At 57.7% G+C, this 23,693-nt stretch overlaps 1 long non-coding RNA gene across 1 annotated transcript; it reads right to left on the bottom strand.

Moving 5' to 3' along the window:
* Positions 1-3,778: 3,778 nt before the first annotated feature.
* LOC144381016 (uncharacterized) lies at positions 3,779-7,362 on the bottom strand. The gene is made up of 2 exons (XR_013445416.1): positions 7,235-7,362; positions 3,779-4,045 (listed from the first exon to the last, which is right to left on the bottom strand). It is a non-coding gene; the product is annotated as an uncharacterized LOC144381016 (long non-coding RNA).
* Between the last annotated feature and the right edge of the window lie 16,331 nt (positions 7,363-23,693).

The following is a 23,693-nucleotide window of genomic DNA, read 5'->3' as shown; positions in this document are numbered from 1 at the left end:
GATGGCGCCTGAAGAAGCCCGGATGGGAAGGAGGCGCCTGGGAGGCCTTGCGGAGGGAGAGAGACCAGCGGGCGGAGCTGTGCTCCCCTTGTCCTGGAGCCGGGCTGCTCTGGGGCTGGTCCCCACCTGCTCCTGCCCTCACCCACCTCTCCTCCACATGCCCCTTCCCCCTCAGCCTCCCCTCCCTCTCCTCTGCACACAAGCCCAGCGCTCTTGGAACCCAAACAGAGAGAGGCTGGAAGCCAGAGCTGAGCTTGCACTTCAAATTGAGCTTGAAGTGCCAGTTCGAAGGGGCACTGGAACATTCTCAGGAGGGTTCTTTGCTGGCTTCCTGGGTCTGATGACTCTGGCTACCGAGGCATTTGGGAAGCTGTGTGGTTTAGGACTAGGTGGCCGAGCTCCTTTTTCTGGGCTGCCCCAGATGCTCCTTTCCCAGAGGGCTTTGGTGCGGGGGGTGGGGGTTGGTCCCCCAGAAGGGGCAAGGGTCCGGCCTCACACCCTAGTCTGGAGGAGGGGTGCTGAGCCTTGGGGGGAGCTCCACTTTGGGGACAGGCTCTTTAGGACAAGGACCCCACTATGAAGCTACTGTCTCTCATTAGTCCTGTTGGCCTTCTTGGAGAACCCCCAGGCCTAGGGGTGGAGGAAGTGCATGTCCACCGTCTTCTCAGAGAGAAGAGCACTTCCTCCTGTCCTGACATTTGGTGTCTGTCTTGGGGAAGCCTGAGGGTGGGGTGCTTGCCTGTTTACACCCTGTTTGAGTTTGCTGCAAGCCTGTTTCCACCAACAGGCTCCAGGAGAGATCAAAGGCAAGGGCTGGTGAGTTCAGGGAAGAGGAATTGAGGATGGCCATTGTGCCACCATGTAATGGGAGGGTTGAAATTTATGTGGATAGCTGGAGCCAAGGGAGGACACGGGGGACAGAGGCCAAATTCCCAGGGCCCTGGGCCTTGACCTGGCTGTGCCCACCCTGCCTGGGGCGTCTCTCCATCCCTGAATCCTGACCTCGTGGCCAGGCTGCAAGCCGCCCGTCCTCTGTCCCCCAGCAGGGCTGTCCTGGTCCCTCTCCGGGCACAGGGCTCCCTGCAGAGCGCGGGGCCGCTGCAACCCGCGGAGAGGAGGGGGATCGGCGAGCCGGCACTGCCCTCCCGGCGGCCGCCCCCACCCCTGCGCGGCGGGAGGCTGGGCGGGGAGGGAGGCCGGGCGGCCCGCGAGGGGCTCCGGCGCGGCGGCGGCTGTCACTCACGCACTCACGCGGGAGGAATGCAGACGGCAGGGCTGCCCTGTGGTCACGTCTCCGCCCCACCGACGGAGGTAGGCGCCCAGGTACCCAGCCTGTGGGCCTTGGGAGCCCGCCAAGCTGCTGATGAAAGGCGCTGCAGATTAACCCTTTCTTGGCCGCACCCCCTCGCTGCCGCCGCCTGCCGGGTGGTCGCCGACCGCGAGGAGCGCGAGGCTGCGGCGGGGGCCGGGCGCGCCGGCTGAGTGGGCGGCCTGGCCCCGGGGCGCTGGCCTCGGGCCCCTTCTGTTCGGGGTGGGGGGGCGCCCAGGGACAGACGATCACCCCCTGCCCACCGGGCCTCCCCTCCGTGCCGATGTGTCCCCTCCTGAAAAGTCCCTGTATTTCAAGGGCACTGGACAGAGAGTCCAGAAATTCAGGGGTTCCTCCAACACCCACATCTGAAGAGCCGAGAGGGTCAGCTGGACGGATGGACGCAGGGAAGGTGGGCGCTCTTTCTCCAGGGTGTAGCATTTCAGGGTCAGCCTTCTTTATTTGTGTCTGGCTTAGTAGCAACCTACATTTCTCCCCCCAAGCAGAATCTCAGGCAGATGCCTAGTATATAAATCAAAGTGGAAGGTTTCTGGCTGGAGTAGGGAGTGAGGTCCGCTCTCCCTCCCACCCACCTCCTGAGACCGCCTAGGCAGGACTCCAAGGAACACAGTTTGGAAAGCTCTCAGATCTAGGTATGGCGTGAGTGCCTCTGACAGCTCTCTCTTCCTTTTGTCGGCATCTGCTGGGCGATGCCGATGCATCTCTGATCAGCGGGGGCATATGCCAACCAGGCGTTTGCTCCTTGGCCAGGGCTTGCTGTGGGGGCATTCTGTGATGCCCTGAGGTCTGGGCTTCTGCCTCTGGGGTCCGGGGGCTGTGTCCTGTGCTCTCCACGGAGGGCCCTGCCCTCGACCTGTGATTATCATTCAGGGGCCATGCCCTGGGGCCTGTGTTCTCTCTCTACACCCTGCATGTTGCTGGACCCAATGCCTCCCCACCACCCCTGTGTGTCTCCCAGACCCTCCTCTCTGCCCTTCTGCTGAGAGTTGCAGGAATCCAGGTATGCATGGGGCTATCTGGTGGGCAGGGAAAGGAGGGCAAAGCTCTTGGAGCTAGACCTGCCTCAGAGTTCAAATCTCTCCCCCTCCCCGCCCCCTAATTACAAGTGCATCTCCCAGAGACCAAAGCACTTTGTTAACCCTCACTAACTGACCCTCTGCCTGGGAGCTCCCAGATCCCTTTCCCATCTTCTCCAGCCTTCCTGGGGAGCCTGCTCCCCACCTATGAAAGGTGGGGGCTCCAAGAGGAGCAGGAAGTCAGAGGTCCAGTCAGGAGGCCGGTACTCCGCTCTAACCCCCACCCACTCACTCTCCAGTGGTCTCTGTGAGCCTCGCCACGCTGGGGGAAGCTAAGCCTCCCTGAAGCTGGGGTTCTGGAAGGGCAAGGGGGCAGAGGCTTCGGCTATAGTGGGACAACTGGAGAGTAGCCGTGAGGAAGGACGGCGAGTCTGACGTACCATGTCCAAATAGAACTCATCTTCCTCCAAAATGGCGCCTTGGATATGCCTTGTCCAGCCTAAAGGCATCACATCTCTAAGACAGTACACTAGAATTTAGAAGCCACCCCTCTTCACCATCCAACAGGTCACCCAACCTCACCCTTCCTGCAGCATTAGTAGGTTAGGAGGTGCCTGCTTTTCTTTCCACTTGGATCCCTCTGGACCCAGTTGAGGCCTTTTTAAACCAGTCCCTGAGACTATTGCAACAATGGCTGGTTCCCCTGGCTCCAGGGGAGCACACCCCCTACCCCCCGCCCCATCCCTCCTTCCCGCTGCACTAAGAGGGATCTCAGAACACAGGTTGGAACATGCCACTCTCATGCTCAAAAACCTTTGATGGCTCCCCATTGCCAGCAGGATAAAGTCCCAACGTTGCCTGGTATTTACAGCCCGCCCTGATCCGGTGCCAATTTACCTTTCCAGCCTGGGCCCCCGCTAGGTACTTCACCCTCTTCAACTCCAGCTACATCCAGTGGCTTGTTTTACGCTAGTTCAGGTGTGTACCTCCATGGCCGAGCGCCTTGGCTCACAGACAAGCTTGTCCCTGGCACTTAGGGTGTTGTGGGGAAGAAGGATTAATCACATAATCCCGTAAATAAATATATCCTTACAAACAGCGATTAAGTTCAGGGTGTCATTAGAAACACAAGGAGAAGCTATAATGGAGGTGGGACCGATTTAGACTGGGGACTCAGAGAGAGCTTCTAGGCAGAAGACGCACTGTTGGGTGTTGGATTCAAGTTACCTTGTGCTTCTCCATGCTTGGGGAGGTTATCTTTGATCTTCTGTCGGGATGACTTTCCCCCTCTGCACACCCACATTTCTTGGCATCTCTGCCTAGCTTGTGTTTCATTCTGTCTTGTGTGTTGCGGTCCCTAGATGGTGAGCAACTGAGGGAAGGGAGTGTTGCTCGGTCGTGCTTAGAATGCCATCATTCGGCGCACAGCAGATCTGGAACACAGTAGGCCTTTAATGAAAGCGTTTTCGTTTCTGTGGTGAGGATGTGGAGACCTCGGCATTGAATGCTCATGGAAGTAGACCTTAAATCAGGAGACGTTGTCTGAGAGGTAGTGAGTCAGTGAGGTTTGAAGCCAAGGGTGGGTGAGATGGTCTTCGGGTCGCCCCGCTCTCCCAGCTCTCCCAGCTCGGTCCACTCTCTGTCTGAATGACTCCCAACTGATACTTCCCAAGTGCCTCTGAATCCTTCCAGTTCTGGCCTAGGAAATGGCATTCCGTTTAGCCCAGCTCCCCTCCTCCCTAATCCCTCACCCCCCCCCAATGATCCATACTTGGATAGAGTGGGGAGTGGTACGGAGGGGGTTCTCTTTCCTGATGGGAGACTGAGTGTGGGTGTCATCGGCAGTGACTCTGGGCTTCCTTCAACAACCCCACCCCCCCACCATGGTCCCCACCACCCCAGACTGTCCCCTGCAGGCAGCTCTGCTGGCCTGACGGCAGGTCTTTCCCTTGGTGCACCCCCACCACTAAATGCCAAGCATTTACTCGGGGGCAGAGCACAGAGGGAGAGAAGGGGTTAGCCTGCCTGGATTTGAGGAGGGAAGGGCGGAGGGAGATTGATTTCGGAATGACCCTAATCTAGAAGCTGCCTCTCCACACACACGGCCCTCCCCCTACCTCACCCTTTCCAGAGCAGAGGACACCAGGCAATTCCCCAGGTTTTCCAGGGCTCTCCAGCTTCCCCAGGGACTTTCCCATTAATAGAGAATTTTGGATCTGAGCAAGCAGTGGGGTGAGGCTGTGGGACCCATCAAGGTGCTGGGCTAACCCATCAAATCCCAGCCTCGCTCCCTTGGGCCAGGTTCTTTGGGTAAGCTCCCCCTGCACGCGAATCCTCCAGTCTGATGGTGACTCCCTTGCCTCAAGGAGCCCCCCAGTCTGAGGGCATAGACCTAGCGCCTGTTGTAAGGATACTCCCAGGGTGCTGAGGGGCAATAGGATGAAACCAGGACTTAGAGGCTTCGCCTGTCCATGTGGGGCTGCAGCCAGAGAGCCCCAGCAGGCAGTCCCAGTCAGACCCGCTCGCCCCCTCCGTTCATTCCTTTCCTCGGAGGAGCCCTGCACGGTAGTCTCCCAGCACTCCTTCTCGCTGCGGAGGCCAGGTGAGCAGTGGTGCTAGCAGTGCAGGTGGCAGGTGGGGAGAGCGGGGGAGGAGGAATGTGCCTGGGGCCAGGCAGGATGCCACCAGACGGTCCCAGCAACCCCACCCCCTCCCCGTGACCTGCTCACACCGCTGCCTGCCTGCCTTGGTCCTGGTCCCTATGCCGGGGGTCATGGCCAAGTCCTGATTTCCAGCTACCCATTCCCGGGAGGAGACCCGGCCTCCAGACACATGGGGCATCTTGTGGGGCATGAGTCATTGCTGCAACTGCCATTTTAGGAACACTGGCCTTGGACTGGTTTATGGAATCCCCACAGTTAAATACGAGATTCCTCCCATTTTACAGGTAGGGAAACCAAGGCTCAGGGTGATGAAGTCACTGATGCGGCCTATCTTGTGCAGGCTGACACGGAGAAGCAGTAGGTGGGGCGTCCTGGGGGTCAGAGGGAGAGATTATCTTTTTTTTCTTTTTCTTTTTTTTTTTAAAGCACACAAGCAGGGGGAGCGGCAGGCAGAGGGAGAAGCAGGCTTCCCGCTGAGCAGGGAGCCCTATGCGGGGCTCGATCCCAGGACCTGGGGATCATGACCTGAGCCGAAGGCAGAGGCTTAACTGACTGAGCCACCCAGGTGCCCTGGGAGAGATCATCTTGAGGACCCACAGCCCCCATGAGGTTGAGAGAGGGGCAGGGGTTCAATCAAAGGGTCCTTTGCAGCCCAACAAGGAATTTTTCCCTACAGGGAGAGGGATTAGGCATGGCTTGGGAATGGGGACAGAAGGGCAGCAGGCCAGCACCCCACACCATGCCAGGGACCCTGCACTGAATGACCTCCACCCACCTCCTCCCCTCACCCTTCCTGAAGCTGAGGGAGCCCATGGTGGCCTGGGTGCTCCACTGCACGGGCCCAGGGCAAGCATCCCTGAGACCCCCCCCCCATTTGCCTCATGGTCTTCTCCTTGCTGATGCCTCAGAACATGGGCAGGGGCCCAGACCAGTGAGTCCAGGGCAAGACTACCCAGCTTCGCTCTCCAATCTGTCTGCTCCCTCTCCCCACCCCACTCCCCGCTCCCTCCCCACCAGCTTCCCTCCCAAACACTCACTCATTCATTCCCCAGACCACCTACAAACCACCCATTTGCCTGGACCACACAGCTCCTGCCCAGCTCAGCTCCCAGGGATAATGGCCACGCCACCCCCACCCTTCCAGGACCCACCCCCAAGCCTAATTACCACCTTGGCACCTCCGGGGCAGGCGAGGGGGCCATTGACCTCCGTTTATGCTTGGAAATCTCTTGGGCACAGGACTCTTGTTTTCCTCTGGACATCAAGGGGCAGGAGCAAATTAGAGACCCTCAACTGAGCCCCTCTCCGGTCCCTCCCACCCCACCGCCCAGTCTCTGAGCCCAGGTTACTGGGGCAGGGCAGGAAGACAAGATGGTGGAGACCCTGTTTGATCCTCTGTCCTCTGGGCACAGTGAAAGGATGGAAGAAGGGACAGACGTAGCTGCCCTCAGGTGCAGGTCAGGGAGGGCTCCCCAGAAAGAGCATTGGACCAGAAGTCAAAGACTGGAGTCTAGTTCAGAGCCCTACTGCTCACCTGTCCCCACCCATTGGGCCTCAGTTTCCTAGCACATGAAAGAGAGGAGGAGCTGATGTCCACAGTCTCTGAGGGCTCTCCTGGTTTGGGACCTTGAACCCCAGGGAAGTGACTGAGAGGTGCTGACCGCGGGTCTCTGCACTGCTGAGGGACCCCAAGCGAAGAAGTGGGGAAAACGACGTGGATGGAGGAGGCAGCTGGAGGAGGGCAGGAGGGCAGGACCAGGAGACAGAGCAGGGTCGACGCTGGGCGTGAGGGGGGACTGGGCGCCAGGCAGGTAAGGAGTGCAGAAGTGGGGAAGACCCTCACAGGCCTCTGGACCTGGTGTGTTCTGCCCACCACCCTCCCCCCCGCACACACATCCCTTGTCAGCAAGGCGGTGGCAAGGGACGGCCTCCTTGAAGTGGCTTGTGACCCCAGAGGGGCCCTCTGCCTTTCCCTCTGCAGTGTCCACACTGACCCAAGTCCCAGGAGCTGCTCCATGAGGGCAGGGACCAGTCTAGTTCTAGTGCCAGGATGGGCCCTGGCTTGGAGCGGAAGCCCAATGAATGTGGGCTGAATGAATGAGGACAGACAGCTTCGGGGAAATGGAGGCAAATGCAGCCGTCTGAGCTTCCCTGTGGCTCCGGGGGTTGGGGCAGGGAGAGGGGAGAGCAGTGGGCGGGGGTGGTGTTGGTGGGTTCAGCCTCACCAGGCAGAGCTGAGCCAGGCCTAGGCCCTGGGGGCCAGGGCCACCAGAGCTGGGCCAGGGCGGATGAGGTGGTCTTTGTGGGGTCCCTCGCAGGATCCCTCCTTCCCCCATAATTACTTCTGATTAGCTTCACCGCAACAGCCAGGCTGGAAAGAGAGGGGTGTTTGGGACATGGTGGGGAGGGGACAAGGTGGAGCAGAGCACTCAGGACAAGCCAGGGTCCCCAGCTGAGTGCATGCACGCGCGCGCACACACACACACACACACACACACACAATCTGGAAAATTCCAAGAGAGCCCCATCTACACAGGCCTAAAAGTCGCAGTGATCCAGATCCAGGGAAATCAGGCCCTTTAGACAAGTCACGCTTATGTATTAACTCAACATGTCCCCTCGAAAGTTCCAGGGTGAGGGGAGGTGGGCACAGCTTCTAGGCCGAGGGCAGCAGGGAACAGAAGAAGCGCTTCAGGCCAGAAGGGAGCTTTGACAGGGAGGTCCACCACCACAACTCAGGGCCCAACCTGGAGGAGTCCCTGGAGCCCCTTGCCAGTACTCAGAAAATGCCTCCCGGTGCGCAGCCGCCCTTTCCGCCTGCCTGTGTTAAGCTGAGGGATCTGCAGACAGATTCGCTGTGTCCCCCGCCCTCACCCACCCACTCCTCTTAGGACAATTCATGCTACGGCCTTCTATGGAGGCCAGGAGGCTTGGGTCCCCTCCTCTCTAACCTGGGGGCAGGACTCTCCCTCCCACTTTCTCAGCAAGCCAAGCAAGGAGAAGCCAAGCTCAGGTCACTCAGATTCCCCCAGTCTGAAAAGAACGAACCCCTGCCCTCAAAGAGCCTCTAGTCTGATGGGGGTTGGGGGGAACACAAGAGATAAACAGAACGGATACTCCCGACCCTGTCTCCTCCCCGCTCCCTAAAAGGGAGCTGAGCTTGGAGAGGTGTCAGGGACCACAGTGCCGCATCGCTTTGGGCAAGGCACGCAGGCTTCCCGGAGGAGCGGCTCCCTGGAGGCGGTGGGCTGCCTGGAGGAGGCGGCGGGGCCGGGCTGCGCGCGCCGAGGAGGCCGCCCCAGTGGCGCTCCCACGACCCGGGCAAGGCTGTCTGGGCGCCGTCTCCGGTCTCGGGGCCTGCGGTCGGGGCACCGCGGGGCCGTGTTTGAGCCGGTCAGCTCCCCGCGGAAATTACAGGGGCGCTCGGAGCTGCGGTCGCGCCCCCCGGGGCAGCGCCCGCTGGTTGGAGGCGTTTAAATTGAAAGCAGCTTTGGGGAGAGGGGGTGGGCGCGGGCCGCCGAGCAAGGGGAGGGGGCGGCCGGGCACAGCGACCCCATTGTCTGCGCCCGCCGAGGGGCGGGACCTTGTGGTGAGCGCGGCGCCCCCTCCCCGCGCTTCGGCCCCGCGCCCCCCTGCCTGCTCCCACACCGCCCAGCGCTCGCCCCTCGCCCCTCGCCCCTCGCCCCTTGCCCCTTCTCCACCTGAGGCTCCCCGCCCTCCTCTGGCGGCGTATGCGCGCGCAGACGCGCACACTTCCTCCTAGAGGCCCTCCCAGACTAACAAGCCCTGACAGCCTGGCCGTGCCTGAGTCAGAAGGTCAGGAGATGTGAGATGCGTCCTCTGATCCTCTCGGCGACCTTGGGCAAATCTCTCCCAGTGTCCTCTGTAAAAAAGTAGATGCTTCATTCACCCTCTCTGCCTACCTCTCTTCGTTATTTTAATGATTTGAGCCAACGTATGGAGAAGTGTTACGAAAACTATAAAGCGCGGCAACCACCTGAGGAATAATAAATACCAAGAATACCGCCCCCACCCCGCTCCTATTCTTCACTGCGCGGGTTCACTTGAACACGGGTGTGTTTGTGCTGGAAATCTAGCGCGCCTGGGATGGGGTGGGGCAGGAGTTAAGCAGCCAACCGCGTGGAGGGGGGAAATCATGGTGGACTTCTTGGAGGAGGGGAATGTGGAGCAGGGCTAGGAGGGCGTGAAGGGAGCAATCCTGGAAGAAGGAGAGACGTGTCTCTGCCTCTTGAAGGAATGTCAGGAGAGGCAGGAGCCAGGAAGCAGGAGGGGCTTTGTGAGACGAACTCACTTGTCACTCCCGGGGCCTGCAGCCAGAGAAGTGGCTTGGGGAGAGCTGCTATTCACTCACGTGGTGGGTGACACATTTCGTGGGAAGACAGATTGGTGGTAGAGCCTGGTGCAGCCCTGGGTCTGTTGCCCCTGGAGTGTGGGGAGCTCCCTTCCTGGTTCTGTTCCTGAGGGCATTGGGCCCCAGAGGCTGGTCCCTGGGCTCAGAGCACCAGGTGCAGGACGCTTGGTTTGTTGTTTCCTTTGCTTCCAGCCGCAACAGCGGAAGGTTGTTTGCCAGGCTTGTTGCCCAGGGACATGCCCACTTGTTCCACACCTGGCAGGGCCACATGTTTCTGCTCTATTTCCTGGAAGTTCCTAGTGGGCAGCCAGGTATGGGAACCAAGCCCACGGGGCCAGCTCCCTGTTCTGGGCGACTGACACTTACGCACTTCGTGGCAAATGGAGAGCTAAGCCTGGCCAGAAGGAAGAAGAATCTGTCAGGGCTTCCCGAAATGGAGATTGAGGAGCATCCCTGGAAAGGAGGAAAGAAGAGGGTGAGGCCAAGGGCGGAGGGAGGTGAGAGAGGCCAGGCCGTGTGTTTCCACCAGAGGAGCGTCAGATAGAACTGGAATTCTTTTCTAGTCCTCCCCCCAGGTCAGACACCCCTCTGGGCCCCACCCTTCCTCCAGAGCCCAGAGTGTCTCAAAGGCCTACAAGAGAGAGGACTTTGATTTGGCAAGTGGGATGCGATCTACCAGTGGGCTTTGGGGCACAGACTGGTGCTCTTACCTCCTCCCCTGGCCTGAGCAGCTGTGGAACCCAACTGCCCAGGCTAGTTCACTTACCCACCCCCCGCATGTCCTGCGTGCATGCCAGCCAGGCCCAGGACAGGGATGCCGTGGAAAAGAACCGGGGAGCCCTGCAAGGGGTGGGGACTGTCCAAAGTGACCTGACTGGTTAGGGCTGGGCCACCCCTGATGGGAGAGCTGGCCAACCTCAAGGAGCCTCCCTGACTTCCAGGCCTGGGATCTACTGGACACAACCTCTCCTGGGAACAGGAGCCCAGAAGCTTCCTGGATACCACACTCGGCATTAGCAACCAAACACTCACAGGACTCCATTCCCCATCCAGGCCAGGGGCCACCAAAAGCCCTCTGAGAGTGCGTCTCCTGCCGCTTTCCTCCTACCCCCACCCCCGACCCTCCCATCTCCACGTCCCCACACCTCAGAGCCCAGACTGGCATCTGCACACACCACCCACCACTCAGACCACGAACGAGCCTTTCCTGAGCCCACCTCTTACAGGATGCCCATCAGGTTGGGCAGGGCTGGGGAAGTGGGGAGCCACATACCAATGAGGCCTTGGCCTCCAGCCCCCACAATGGGCCAGACCTGAAAGAGGCTGTGTCTTGTTTTATCCTTGCCCACCCTGCACGGCCCCAGGGTCCTAGAGGTCAGGGCTTTGAGCAACGGGGAGAGGATACTGAGGCTGAGGTCTCTACAGGCCCTGGCCCCCAGCTGACAGGCTCACCATGGGCTTGGGGATGACTCCCCTGATTCAGACACCTCCTTGGGGCCAGGAATGGAACTTTGGGGAGAGGGAGTCAGGAAGAGGCTTCCTCACCCACCTGGGTCATCCTGGTCCTCAAAATGCCCAGAGATGGCGCCATGGACAGTGACTATCACAGAGGGGTCCTTGCTCCTGGGAACTCCGGTCTGAGAGTTCCAGAAAGGGCAGGCTGGAGGAGAAAACCAGACAGTGAGAAGGTGAGCTGCCCTGAAGACCGTAGCCCTGTGGTCCTGAGAATACGGGACCCTAGGTTGTTAGGGTCCTGAGGTATTGCAATTGTAGTAAATGTAGTAAACATCATCATAAGAATAAGGCCCGGCACTGTTATAAAACCTTGCATGCATGGTTTCCTGCTCCACACTGGGGGAACTGAGGCACAGAGAGGGTCAGTTAGCTTGTTCCCTGAGAGCGGTGGGACGGGGAACCCAACCCATGTCTGTCTGACTTCAGAGCCCGCCTGCCCAGCTGTTTCCCTGTAGCTTTTGTGACCCTAAACCTTGCTCTCTGTAGGGTCCCAGGTTCGGCAAATCACCAAGTCCAGAAACCAAGCCCTGACTCAGTGTCTCTTGTGGAAAAGCAGCAGGTGGGAGGGGTAGATCCTAGCAAAAGAATGAACTATGAAGACAACAGTCATCTGTCCTCCTCTGGGTCCCAGAAAGCTTCCAGGAGTAGGAGGATGGGCAAGAGAAGACAGAAGGGGCAGGGGGAGGAGGGGAAGAAGGTATTTCAAGATGGTTAGGAGGCATGGCCATTTTGTGGTTTGGTTTGGTTTTGCTTAAAATTTTATTTATTTTCTTTAGTAACCTCTACACCTAATGTGGGACTCAGACTCTCGACCCTGAGATCAAGAGTCACCCACTCCTCCCACCGAGCCAGCCAGGTGCCTCCAGACATGGCCATTTTGGACGGCAGGGTGGGTACTCAGAGGGAAATGACCTTGCTTGAGAACAGAGGATTGGAGGGACGCACGGGGGGCGTGGAAGAAGGGAGTCTGGTCTGGCTGCATTCCCTCCTCCAGCAGCCCATGGGCTCGGTGTCTGAGGACTCAGACCCCAAGGGGCAGATAGGGCCGTGTCCCATGACTCTGGCCGAAAGCCTCCAGTTTCTCATCCCCTCCCCCAGCTGCTCAGCCCTCTGCTCCAGGCTGGAGGCCACTTCCAGGCACTCTCAGGCTGAACCCCCAGGGGAAGGGCTTCAGCAGAACCCCCCCAGGGCTGATTAACAGCGCACAGCTGGAGGTAAACATCTGTTCTTCTCCTAGGGGAGGCCTGTCCTTGTTCCCCCAAAGGTATGGAGCCTGCAGACATCATCCCTCCCCACTAAGGAGACAGGAGGCTGGACAGAGAGAAGAGAGAAGATAAACATTTATCAAGTGTTAGCCTTCGGGAACAGCCCCGTTGTGCGGAGGGGAGACCGGAGCAGGCAGGGGCAGCCACTTTCCCAAAGTCCCACAGACCTCAAGACTCAATGCCCATTGGTCTGGCCCCAAATCTGGCTCTTCTCTGGCTCCGAGGGGCCAGGGGTCTGTGCCCAGCAGGTGCGTCTCCCCCCACTCCCGACCCCCACCCCCTGCCTCTGGCCCACGGGTTTACCCACGAAGGAGCCCAAAACCACAAAGGAGCTGTGGTGTTGCCTGGGTCCCTCCCGGGAGGCAGGGCTGGTAGCAAGGGGGGGCCCACTGCCCTCTTGTTGATCCTGCGCTTTTCGGCTTGCTGGCCAGTGGGCACCGCTGACCGTCCCTGAGGGTAAACATTTCAGCAGATGACATGCTTAATCCTCTTAACGGCCCTATCGAGATAGGTCCTATCGCTCTCCCCACGTCACCGGTGAGGAAATTGAGGCTCAGAAATATGAAGTAATGCTCAAGAGCACATAGCTGTAAGCAGCAGAGGTAAGATTTTATCCAGAATCCTCTCTTGTATCCCTTTGGTAATACAGTTGCTAGGGGTGTGTATCCATCTCCCTGAACTGGGGTCCAGCTAGGTTGGAAGAGCAACCCTTTCTTGCTGCCCTCTGACCTCCTCTCACCTCCCAGAGAAGGACTGGCCTGGGCTCTGCATCTGGGGGGTGCTGGGGCAGCAGGAGGAAATCGGACAAGTTAGGAATCCAGCTTCCGGTCTGCTCTTCCCCGTCGTGTGTGGGAAATTCAGCCCCCTCTCGGGTCTGAAGGAAATGAGTTGCGGGATACAGCTGGCATTTGGAAAGCAGATAAAGGTGCAGGCTCACATCCTGCTACTTGCTTGCTGTGGGACCTTGGGAAAATCACTTAACCTCTCTGTGCCTCAGCGCTGACATCTATAAAATGAGGAAATAAGAGTACCAGGCTCCCAGGGATAAGGAGAGGATTGAACTGCAAAGAGTTTGCAGAGTTTGGAGTCGTGCCCGGCGCATGGTGAATGCTATTATTATTACTTATTATTATTACTAGAGAGGGAGAGCTTTTTTTAAAAAGTGAGGCCTGGAAACCCAGGCAAGTCTATAAAAAGGACATGGTTGGTTTTGGGGGGTCCAGATTTCCTAATTTTTCAATGCCCAGGGCTCCTGAGAGGGAAGGAAAGGGTGGATGGTTTCCAGGTGACATTCCTCCCTTCCCACCCCCATCCCCAGGAGGATAAAAATTCCTCACAGGTTTCTGTGCTTTCATGTGGAGCCTGCCAAGCCCTGGCCAGCATTCCTCTGCCCCTCCTGTTGGTTGGGGGCTGGTGGAGGGGGTCATCAGCCCCTTCTATAGCTGTGTGAAGTATGAGGGTGGGCGCCTGGACCTGAGGTCCCAGGTGGGAGCAGCTTGAAGCAGGTGGCCTGCCCCCCAGCGGAGGGACTTTGAGGCCGAGGACTCGGGGAGGAAGCCCATCTGGGTGGCTGTTCAGAGCTGCCTCCCCCCGCCCCCCCACACCAGCACCTGCAATGTGTGAGGATACCCATGATAGGGATGGGTCGGGCACCTGGGAGGATCTGGTCTGATCATTTCCTCCGCTGATAGGGCTTCATATAGACCCTGAGGGACATGCAATGTTGCCCCGGGGGAATGAGCCTCGGCTCTTTCCCTGCTGCTGGAGCTCTCAGGCAGCTAGGGGGGTGGGCAGGACCTAGAGAGACATCCAACCCAACTGGTCAGGGCTGGGGAACCAGAGGAGATGGAGGAGAATCTGCAGAGGTGGGAAGCAAGGGCGGGCTTCCTGGAGGAGAGGTTAGGAGGAATCAGGGCCTGGAAAGGGAGGATCTGGGCTAGAGCTTGCAGGCGGGGTGTGAGGGATATGGAAACCCACTCTTTTAACCCACCGTCTCAATGCATCCATGTTCTTCCATGCCCATCCACCCATCCCTCCATCCCTTGACCCATTTTATGTTTACATGTCTGCACAGGACTGGAAGAAGCCCTTTCCCCATCAGCTGGAACTGTCCCACCACGGGATGGGTTGAATGTCAGGTAGTGAGCTTGCCGTCACTGAAGTTTTGTGAGCAGCCTTTGCAGGGAGGAGCCCCGCCCAGGGTGAGGGCTCCCTTAAGTGTCCTCCAAGATGTCCTTCCCACTCTGAAGTGCTTTGAAGTCCTCTGCTTCCAGTTCTGCCCGCTGAGAGCCTGGAGTGTGTGGCTTTCTCCCTCAAGCCAGCTGCTTCCCCCATTTCTCGAATCTCCTTCCCTGCCGTCTCGAACTCATCCCTCCTCCCTGCTGGGCCGGGCCCCAGCACAGCCCATGTGGACTTCTATACCCCTCCTTCCCAGCCTCCCCACCTCCAGCCTGGCCTCTTTGCTGCAGCCAGGCTTTCTCCAAAGGACCGGGCTGGAAGTGTGGACTTCCCTTGCTCAAAAGCCTTCCATGGCTCCCCATCACCTGCAGAAAAACAACCAAATTCCTCCCTCTGCCTTTCGAGGCCCTCTCTGAGTGACGCCCAGGCTCTCACTGTCACACATGTCATGCGCTCCCCCTGCTGTGCCCTCCTCACCCCTCCTTGCCAACCAACTCACTCGGAAAACAACTACCACTTCCAGGCCCGGCTCAGAAACTGCCTCCTTGCTGAGGGGGCTGGTGCCCCACCAAGGCCGTGATGGAGTGGTTGGGGGTGGTTTTCTTGAGGGCAGGACCACTTCCTTTCATGTTTGTATCGCCCACACTCAGAAGGGGCTCAACACGTGTAAACCAACAGTTACAGGAGCCAGAGCGAATGAACCGTCTTCCTTCATGTTGCTGGGTTGTTGTTCATGTTGCTAGAAGCTCTAATGCTTTAAAAACATTCACCCACACCCTGCGGCAATGGGTTCAGCAGACAGGCACTGAGCCTCTGTGGCCAGCATGTGCCGGGCCCTGTTCTGGGACTCACAGCTGCGGGGCTCCAGAGTCCTGCCGGAGAGGAGGACAGACAGAAACACGCCTGCCGAGGTCAGGCCACTGGGGCCTCCATCCCCACTGCAGAGCTGAATTACGGAGCCCAGAGAGGCTGAATCTCCTGCTGGGCCACCGGGCCAGGGAGTGGGGGCCCCTGGCTAGTCCCCAGATGGTCCCTTTTCCCTTGTGGCCCAGAGGGTCCTTTTACCCAGCACCTCCTCCAGGCCAGGAGGGCCCAACTCAGGTGGGTGCCCAATAAAGGGATAAATCTGCAGTGCTGAGTTTCTTTTAGCAAATGCGGGGCGCCTGGGTGGCTCAGTCGGGTAAGCATCTGCCTTCGGCTCAGGTCATGATCCCAGGGTCCTGGGATGGAGCCTCGCATCGGCTCCCTGCTCAGCAGGGAGTCTGCTTGTCTCCCCCTGCCCCTGTTCATCCCCCTCCCCCTGCTAGTGCCCTCTCTGTCTCTCTCTCAAATAAATAAAATCTTTAAAAACATATATATAAATGTTTTAAAGAAAATGACGGCAAATGTAGCTTCTTCTTCTTTTTTTTTTTTTTAGAGGTGGGGAGGGGCAGAGGGAGAGGGAGAGAGAGAATCTTAAGCAGGCTCCACGCCCAGCACAGAGCCCGACGCAGGGCTCAACCTCATAACCCTGAGATCATGACCCTGAGCCAAAATCAAGAATCAGACCCTTAACCAACTGAACCACCCAGGCCCCCAGTTTGCAGTTTCTTATTTTCCTTGGGAATCCAGAAAGTGCCCTAACTAGGTGATAAGCCATTTCTATTTCTGACATGAAAAGCCATTTCAAGGGCAGCTTGTTACTTCCTGGATAAAACCAAGGTTGGGGCCACTCTTGGTCTTGCACCTGCTTCCTCTGTTGCATCCCTCCTTAAAGGGAGAGGATGAGGTCTCATCTCTCTGGGCCTCTCAGAGCAGAGGAGGGCTCCATCCAGACTGGGAAGTTATTCCCCTGCCCTACCCAGGAACCTGACCCTAATGCCACCTGCTGGGGCCACCACCGTCTCCCCGCCCCCTGCTCTGGCCCCAGAGGGAGCAGGTCTCCAGTGGGGAAATCTCTGCCCTCTGCACCTTTGCTCCATCCCTGAGGTCCTGCCTCTCTTGCTCCGCCACAGCCTCCCAGCCCCCACCAGGCTCACCTGCTTGGCTCCTGTCCTGGGGGACATAGAGATGTTATCCCTGGGGGTATGGGCCTCAATGGGGGCATTGTTCCCACCAGATCCAGAGAAGGATCAGGGAGGGACAGGGCAGAGACTAGGAATGTCCCAGGTGTCACACAGGCCAGCTTTGTCCTCCTCCTCCTCCCCCTCCCTCCCTGTCCTCCTATGTGGCCCCCTCCCTCTCACTCCCACCCAGACCACAGACCCTCCCCTGGACCCCTCCTTAGGCTCCTCCATTGCCTGGGGCCATGCAGCTGTTGTGGGGGTGGGGCTCAGGATCGCCTCCGGCAGTTTTGCAGGAGCAAAGGTGTCCTCTCGAAATGACGGTGTTCTTTGGAGCTGGGTCTCTGTTTGGGTAGGCCCAGTTCGGCCTGCCCGACTTGTCTGGCCATGGCATCCCTGTCCAGGGAGCACCCTGTCTGGTCCTGGCCCTGGGCCTACCCCCTTCTCTCTGTGTGCCACCCAGACGCAGCCCAATCTAGCTGCTCCATGGAGACTTCCTGGCCACACTCACAGCAGTGGGCCCCCAGGAGACAGGAGGGGCTGAATATAAAAATTAGTTGCCAAGAGCTAACCCCAGACCCAGGACTTCTGGATTCAGGTCCCAGCTTTGCTGGTCGCTGTGTGACCTGGAAGAGGGACTGCCCTACTCAGGCTTCTCTGGTCCCATTATAAAATGACAGCATTGGACCATCTTCCCTAAGCTCCCATTGGCCATGCACTGCCTCCTGGGAAGTAGAGACTGGCTGGGAGAGACAAGAACCCCCACTCCAGGGCCCTGCCTCTCCAGCCGGAGCTTTGTCTCCCGAGCATGAGTGACAGCCAAAGAAAGCTAATGGAAATTCACACGCGGCGAATGAAACTGATCTCTAGCTCCAGATCCAGTTTCCCCTCCCAGCCGGCCCCCAGGCCTCCCTCACACCTGCTCCTGTCCCCTTTGTACGTTAGGCCAATAGCACTAGCTGTCTTTCATCCACCTCCTGCCCCATTCACACCTTAAGCCTGGGGCCCCGCCTCCCACCTCCTGGCTGGGGCAGGCTGCTGTAGGCTGGCCAGGCGGGCACCCCAGAGCCCAGCTTCCCCCCCCCCCACTTCTCACCTGGAAAGATCACAGGAAAGGGAGATCAGGGTGGGGAGCAAGAGGGCAGGAGGGAGGCAGGGTGTCCTACTGGATGCAGCAAGGAGTTCTCAATACTAGTTTTGTTTTTTGGCTGAAAAAAGTATAAATTCAAGAGGACTTCTTGGAGGAGGAGCCATTTCTCGCATGGATTTAGCACACGTGTTTGCCCAGCAGTGCCCAGGAGCAGGCCCTGCCTTTCTGTTGGGACTGGTCAGAGCCATTCATTTATTTATTCAGCACATATATATTAATGTTGACTCTGTTTTGGGTGTTGGGAATACAACCGTAAAGAAAACAAAGCTCACGCTGATGAATCACTGAACTCGACCTCTGAAACTAATAATGCACTATATGTTAATTAATTGAATTTAAATGAATTAAAAAAAAAGAGAGAGGGAAAAAAAAGAAAACAAAGCTCCCACTTTCACAAGTTTATATTCCAGAGTGGAGTTGAGGGAGACAGACACAGATAGATAAGATGTTAGTTGGTTATAACTGCGTAGGAGAAAAGTTAAAGCAGGTTAGGGGAGAGGGAGTGACCGGGGGATACTGTAGATAAGTTACTCAGCAGGCCTCTGGGAAGGTGACACTTGAGCATAGAGCCAGGTGGACAGCTCCTGGGAGACATCTCAGGCAGAGAAAACAGTAATACAAAGGCCGTGAGGCACGGAGAACTTGCCGTGTTGATAGAATCTCCAAGAGCCCACTGGGCTGGAGGGGCATGAATGGGTGGGAGGATGGGACTCCTCCCATCCAGATGATGGGATTCATCTGGAATCAGATGGGTAGAGCCTTACAGACTGCCAGTGACTTTGGATTTTATTCAGAATGAAATGAGGTAATGAAAATAGACAGGGTGCCTTTCCTTTGGGGCCCCTGGAAGATTCTAGCAAACCCCCTCCCTTACTGCCTCTCAGAATTAGGGAGAAGTTAAGAGCTAAATGTGGAGATCAGACAGACCTAGGTTTATCCATCCATCCATCCATCCATCCATCCATCCATCCATCCATTTATTTAACATTTGTCGCACCCCTACTCTGTGCACGCAGCCGCCGCTTACTGCTGGCTAAATTGCCCTTGTCTGTAAAGTGGGGCCAGCAATAACCCTTTTTTTACTTCAGAGATTTGTGAGGACCAAGCAAGAAAAGTGCTTAAATCACTTAGCACAGCACTGGCACGTGGTAGGTCTTTATATGAGGTCGCTGTATGACTAGCTGGTAGAATTCACAAGTTCCCCCACACTAACCCACCCAAGTGAGGCTGACCTGTGTCCACCCTACTCTGGGGTGTTCTCCCAGACAGGGCAGCCCTGCTCTGTGTTCTCAGAGCTTCCCTGTGTTCTTCTTCCTTCCCAAACTGCCTCAGCCCTGCTCCCTGCCCTCTGCCCTCTGCCTCCTGCCCCCCTATGTGGTGTCAAAGCCCAACAGAATGTTCTCTCAGGGCTTCTGTTCTAGTGTGCCCCCCCTTACTTATCAGCCTGCCTCTGTCTGCCCCCACATGTGAGCCCGCCACTTGCCACTCTTTCTAGTAAGGTGTTGTGCTGTCTTATGTGGGGACCCCACCTGGGGCTCCGAAGCCCGAGACAGAAACTTAACTTCTAGGGAGCAAAACCTGGAAATAGCCCGGGCGTTGAAGCCCTTGGGAGTCAGACGCATTGAGCAAAGCCTGGCTGCAGCACGGCCGTGCCGTTGGCCCTTGCAAGTCACTTCACGTCTCTGGGCCTCAGTTTCTTTATTCGTCAAAGGGGAACAGGTGCAGGGCTGCTGGTAGAGGGAAGATCGCACCCATAAAATTCCTGCAGGAAGAATGGGCTTCGCACACCGCCATTAGCCACGGAGGTGCCCGAGGCACGGTCGCGCACTAGCTCAAGAACGTGGGGGTTCCAGGCCCAGGCGGGGAGTGTGAGCGCCAGAAATCGTACTTGAATGTGAGTGTACTTTCGTCTAGGGCAAGGATCCATAGCTTTCATCAGATTCTCCAAGGAGTCCTGAGCCAAAAAATGAGGACAGCAGGATGACATGGCCAAAAACGTAAAAATAGTTGGAGAAGTTAAATCTAGAATTTGTTCATTTTTAAAAAATTCAGATCTTCAGACAACATGTTTGGAGTGCCTACTCTGTTCCAGGCCCCCGTGGGGGAGCCGGTGACACACAGGGAAGCTCCTTCCCCCCAAGGTGCTCCCCCTTCAGCAGTGGAGGCAAGCCCCACGGGGGCAGCACACTTTACAGTTTGGAGGGCACCTCATCTGGGTCATCCCTAATGACCCTGTCCGCTCCCCCGCGGGAGAGGCAGTGCGGGGTTGGGTGGCGGGACTGTTTTACAGATGGTAACATTGAGGCTCAGAAATGCTAAGCAACTGGCCCAGAGTCACACAAGCTGATTAGCCAGGACGGAGGGCTGTGCCTTCCTCCTGGCCCCTGCACCAGCCTGCCAGGAGCGGAAAGCGGCTCCCTTGGCGTGGGAGTGCCAGGGGGAGGGGTGGGGGGGTGAGGGGCTCCCTCTCCTTCCAGCTTGTAGCTCCATGTGGGCTGGGTGGGTTCTCCTCCTCCACCTCCTGGCCTGCGGTGCTTGAGGCAGCCCACCCGCTGCCCTCTGCCGTGGGAATCTACGCGGGGTGGGGGTGGGCGGGGGTCCTGGCCTGCTCGCTGGGGCCCTTCGGATGACACGTAACCACTGCCCGCATTTTCTTCTTCCTGCTGTTGAGGGATGCAATCTGGGCTTGCTGGAAGAGGCAGGCTGACTTTGGAGTTCAAAGAGGTTGGGGGAGGCGCGGCTTGCTATGAGGTAGCAAGGGTGTGGTTGTGAGAGATGGGGGGTCACCTGCCGAGGGACCCTCCTTCCCCCCATAGCTTCCCTGCCCCCACCCCCAACACACAGTCTTTTTGATGCTGCTGAGGATAAGCCAGGCTCAGCCCACGCGAAACTCTTCACACACACCTCCAGCTCCAGGCGGTCCCCAAGACCTTGTCAGGGGCTGGCCTGGTGCCTAGGTCCCAGCCCAGGGCGATGGGCAGCAGTGAGGGGCGGGAGGCCCGGCGTGTTCCAGTATTTATTTATTTATTTGAGGACCCAGCATTTATACATACCGGGCTCTGATTATTCCCCCAGGGCCGGGAGGAGGGGGACGCTCCTGCCTGGGCCTTTGATGTGCCAGAGGAGATGGCAAGATGGGGAGGTGGTGCTGGGAGTCTCTGCCGCTGTGGGGGATGTGTGCGTGGGGGGCGGCCCTGGTGATGTCACCTCAGGAGGCCGTGGATGGCAGGCGCTGTGGCCGGGCCCAGGAGGGAGTAGAAGGGGTCAGAAGGTGGGAGAAAGGAGGGAGACTCTTCTTGGGTTGGACCCTTGGCCCACAGCCCAGTTGCCTTGCCCGGGGCCACAGCTTGCCTTGGGTTTGGGAGCACGTACATCCTCCAAGCTGGAAGGAGAGGAGGGTGGCAGGTCGAAGAAGGCAGGGAGGAAGGAGCCGCCAAGGCCCCGTGGCAGGGCCCAGGCCCTCAAACGCTGCACTCAGTACCTCCCGCTTCCCAACCTGTGGAGAGGCCCAGATGAAGGTGACATGGCCTCAAGGAGGTCCACGTTCAGGGGTCAGGGGCACCGAGGTATAGGCCGGAGATCCCCTCAGAACCACCAAGAACCACCAGGATGGGTTCTATAAGTGGGTCTTCCCGTCTTCCCCCTATGTCCAGGGTTACCGGGGGGATGTCTGCTGAGTGACAAGGGGCACTTCTTTGTAAGTGAGTGAGGGAAGTAAGGAAGTGGGGAAGGAAGGGAGGGAGGAAGGGAGGGAAGGAGGGAGGGAGGAAGGAAGGAAGGAAGGAAAGAAGGGAGGGAGGGAGGAAGGAAGGAAGGAGGGAGGGAGGGAGGAAAATGTTGACACAGATGCAGAGATGGAAAGACAAGAGGGTGCAGTATTCACTGATTTTACTTCCAAGGGTCTTCTGTGGGCGAGGCACTGTTCTAGGGATAACAGAAGGAGTGAGACACAGGGACCCCCCTCCCATCTCTGGGCTGCAAGGGAGGAGTGCAGGGCTGAGGGGGAGCTAGAGCCCAGAGAGACAGCCAACTTTTCACGCAGATTCATCTATTGTTAATATTTTACCCCATTTGCTTTATCTTTCTCTCCTTCTCTCTCTCTCTATGCATTTGTGCATGCGTATATTTTTTCCCTGAACAATTTGAGGATAGGTTCCATATATCATGGGCCTTTATCCCTAAATAGCTCAGTGTGTATTTCCTAAGAATAGGGATGTTCTCTTCCTAACCACAGTACAGTTATCAATCTCATAAATTTACTTCAGTACAGTATCTTACCTAATTGACCATCCATATATCCATATTCCAAATTTGACTGGACTGATAACATCCTTTCCGGGGTTCCCCCCGCCCCACAGCTCACAGGGACTGAGGAGGTCCCAGAGCGACAGGGAAGGAAACAAGCAGGGACAAGCTCTCTGGAGACACCAGGCCAGAGGAGTGAGATGCTGAGTGCGATGGAGGTTAGCATGTTTTGGAGGGAGGAGGTGGTCCCAGATGTCCCCAGCAGGTTGGGATGTCCAGCTCTACATTCAGCAGAGAGCAGGAGGACAGCCCAGGCCTGGACCCTCAGTCCACCAGAGACGAGGTGCCACCACTTTCGTAGACCCCAGGGCCCCATTTTGAAAGTACTTCGAGGGCAGATCCCCAAGTCTCAGGAGCTTCTGAGCAGGATCCCGAGTACGTGGGGAAGCTGCCTCTGGCCCCAGACATCTGAGAGCTGTCAACACAGAAAACAGAAAAACCCTAATTTCAAAAAAGTTTACAAAGTTGCACAGTCAGCATCCCATAAATCTCCCCCACCACCCTGCCCAGCACACATTCAGGGGGCGGAGATGAGCTGGTGGGACACCACATCAGTCCTTCCAGATGTTCCAGCCGGAGAGTCCCAGGCTCAGGCAGGCCAGGGGTGGCCAGTGGGGAAGTGATGTCCCAGTCCCCAGGGCCTCTGGGATGGATGGTGGGTGGGGTCTCTCCCCAGGGCTTCCCTGGACAGCTGTACTTCCTCTTGTCCCTCCAAGGCCTTTTCTGGAAACAGCCCCCCACCCGTATCCTTCTGAAGGGCTCTGGCCCCTTCCCCACATTCTTGATCTGGCTGGAGCAGGGACTTCCAGGGCAGGGCCCCTGCCTAACTCCTTCCCTAGTGTATCCGCATGCCTGGAACAGTGCCCGGTACCCAGTAGGTATTTATCAATATTTGTAAAATGAATGAATGAATGAACAGTTCTTTTTCCTGTTTGGGAGAACAAATCAACACTTGTATTATATGGTTCTAGGGATCCACCGAACAAGTCACTGGGTTGCCAATTCTGGGGGCCTTGGGATTTATTTGTGCATCAGTGGGTGGAACAGATTTACTCCATCCATTGGCTAAATGCAACGACCTCCATGCACCACCTCTTGGAGAACACAAAAGGAGCTTGGGAGAGAAAGTATGGTGGGGTAGAGAGGGGTCCCAGGAAGAGAAGTGACCACCTGGTCTTTACACCTGCTGGAGGCCTGATGGGCGGAGCTTGCAGCAAGAAGATTCATGATTTGACATCAGGAAGGACTTTCCAGTATATGTTGGTATATCTTGGATGGTTTCATTGTCGACCTGTCCAGAGGCAGCAGGAGACCAGAGATGACTTCTTGACCCTCCCAGATGGCCCTTTGGGGCCTCCCAGACCCATCGGAGGCTCTGCCCACCAGGCGTGGGAGGCTGGACTGTGGATGGTTAGCTCAAGCTTGCATCCTTGGAGTGTGCCAACCCGGCCAAAGGTGCCCCCCACACTGCCTGGCCTGGGATAGTGTCCAGACTTGGTCCCCAGGGTCCTCCCACCCCTGCTGGACAGCAGCCTCTCCCAGTGACTCAGCCCTGACGTCGTGGGGCGAGCGGAAAGGCCGAGGGCGTGGGAGGTGGTGCTCCCTCCCTCCTGTCCTCACCTCCCTGGGCTCAGTCCCCAAAACCTCTTTCCCTCCCACCATCCCTAGCCTCTCTAACCTCCTCATGAGTTGCCCATGAGCCCGTGTGTGCCCAGAGCTGTTGTTGCCCTGTCCGCGGAGACACGCCCTGTGTGCGCCCAGGTGTGTGCCGAGAACTGGGGTCCTGGGGCTCGAGGCGGCACAATGTGACGAGCTCATGGTCTGGATCCCACCGCCCCTCTCCTCACCGTGGCAGCC

This window comes from Halichoerus grypus, chromosome 2, assembly GCF_964656455.1.
Source record: "Halichoerus grypus chromosome 2, mHalGry1.hap1.1, whole genome shotgun sequence".
NCBI classification, from domain to species: domain Eukaryota; kingdom Metazoa; phylum Chordata; class Mammalia; order Carnivora; family Phocidae; genus Halichoerus; species Halichoerus grypus.
The sequence above is the reverse complement of the archived record's forward strand: the minus strand, read 5'-3'. Positions and strand labels throughout refer to the sequence as shown.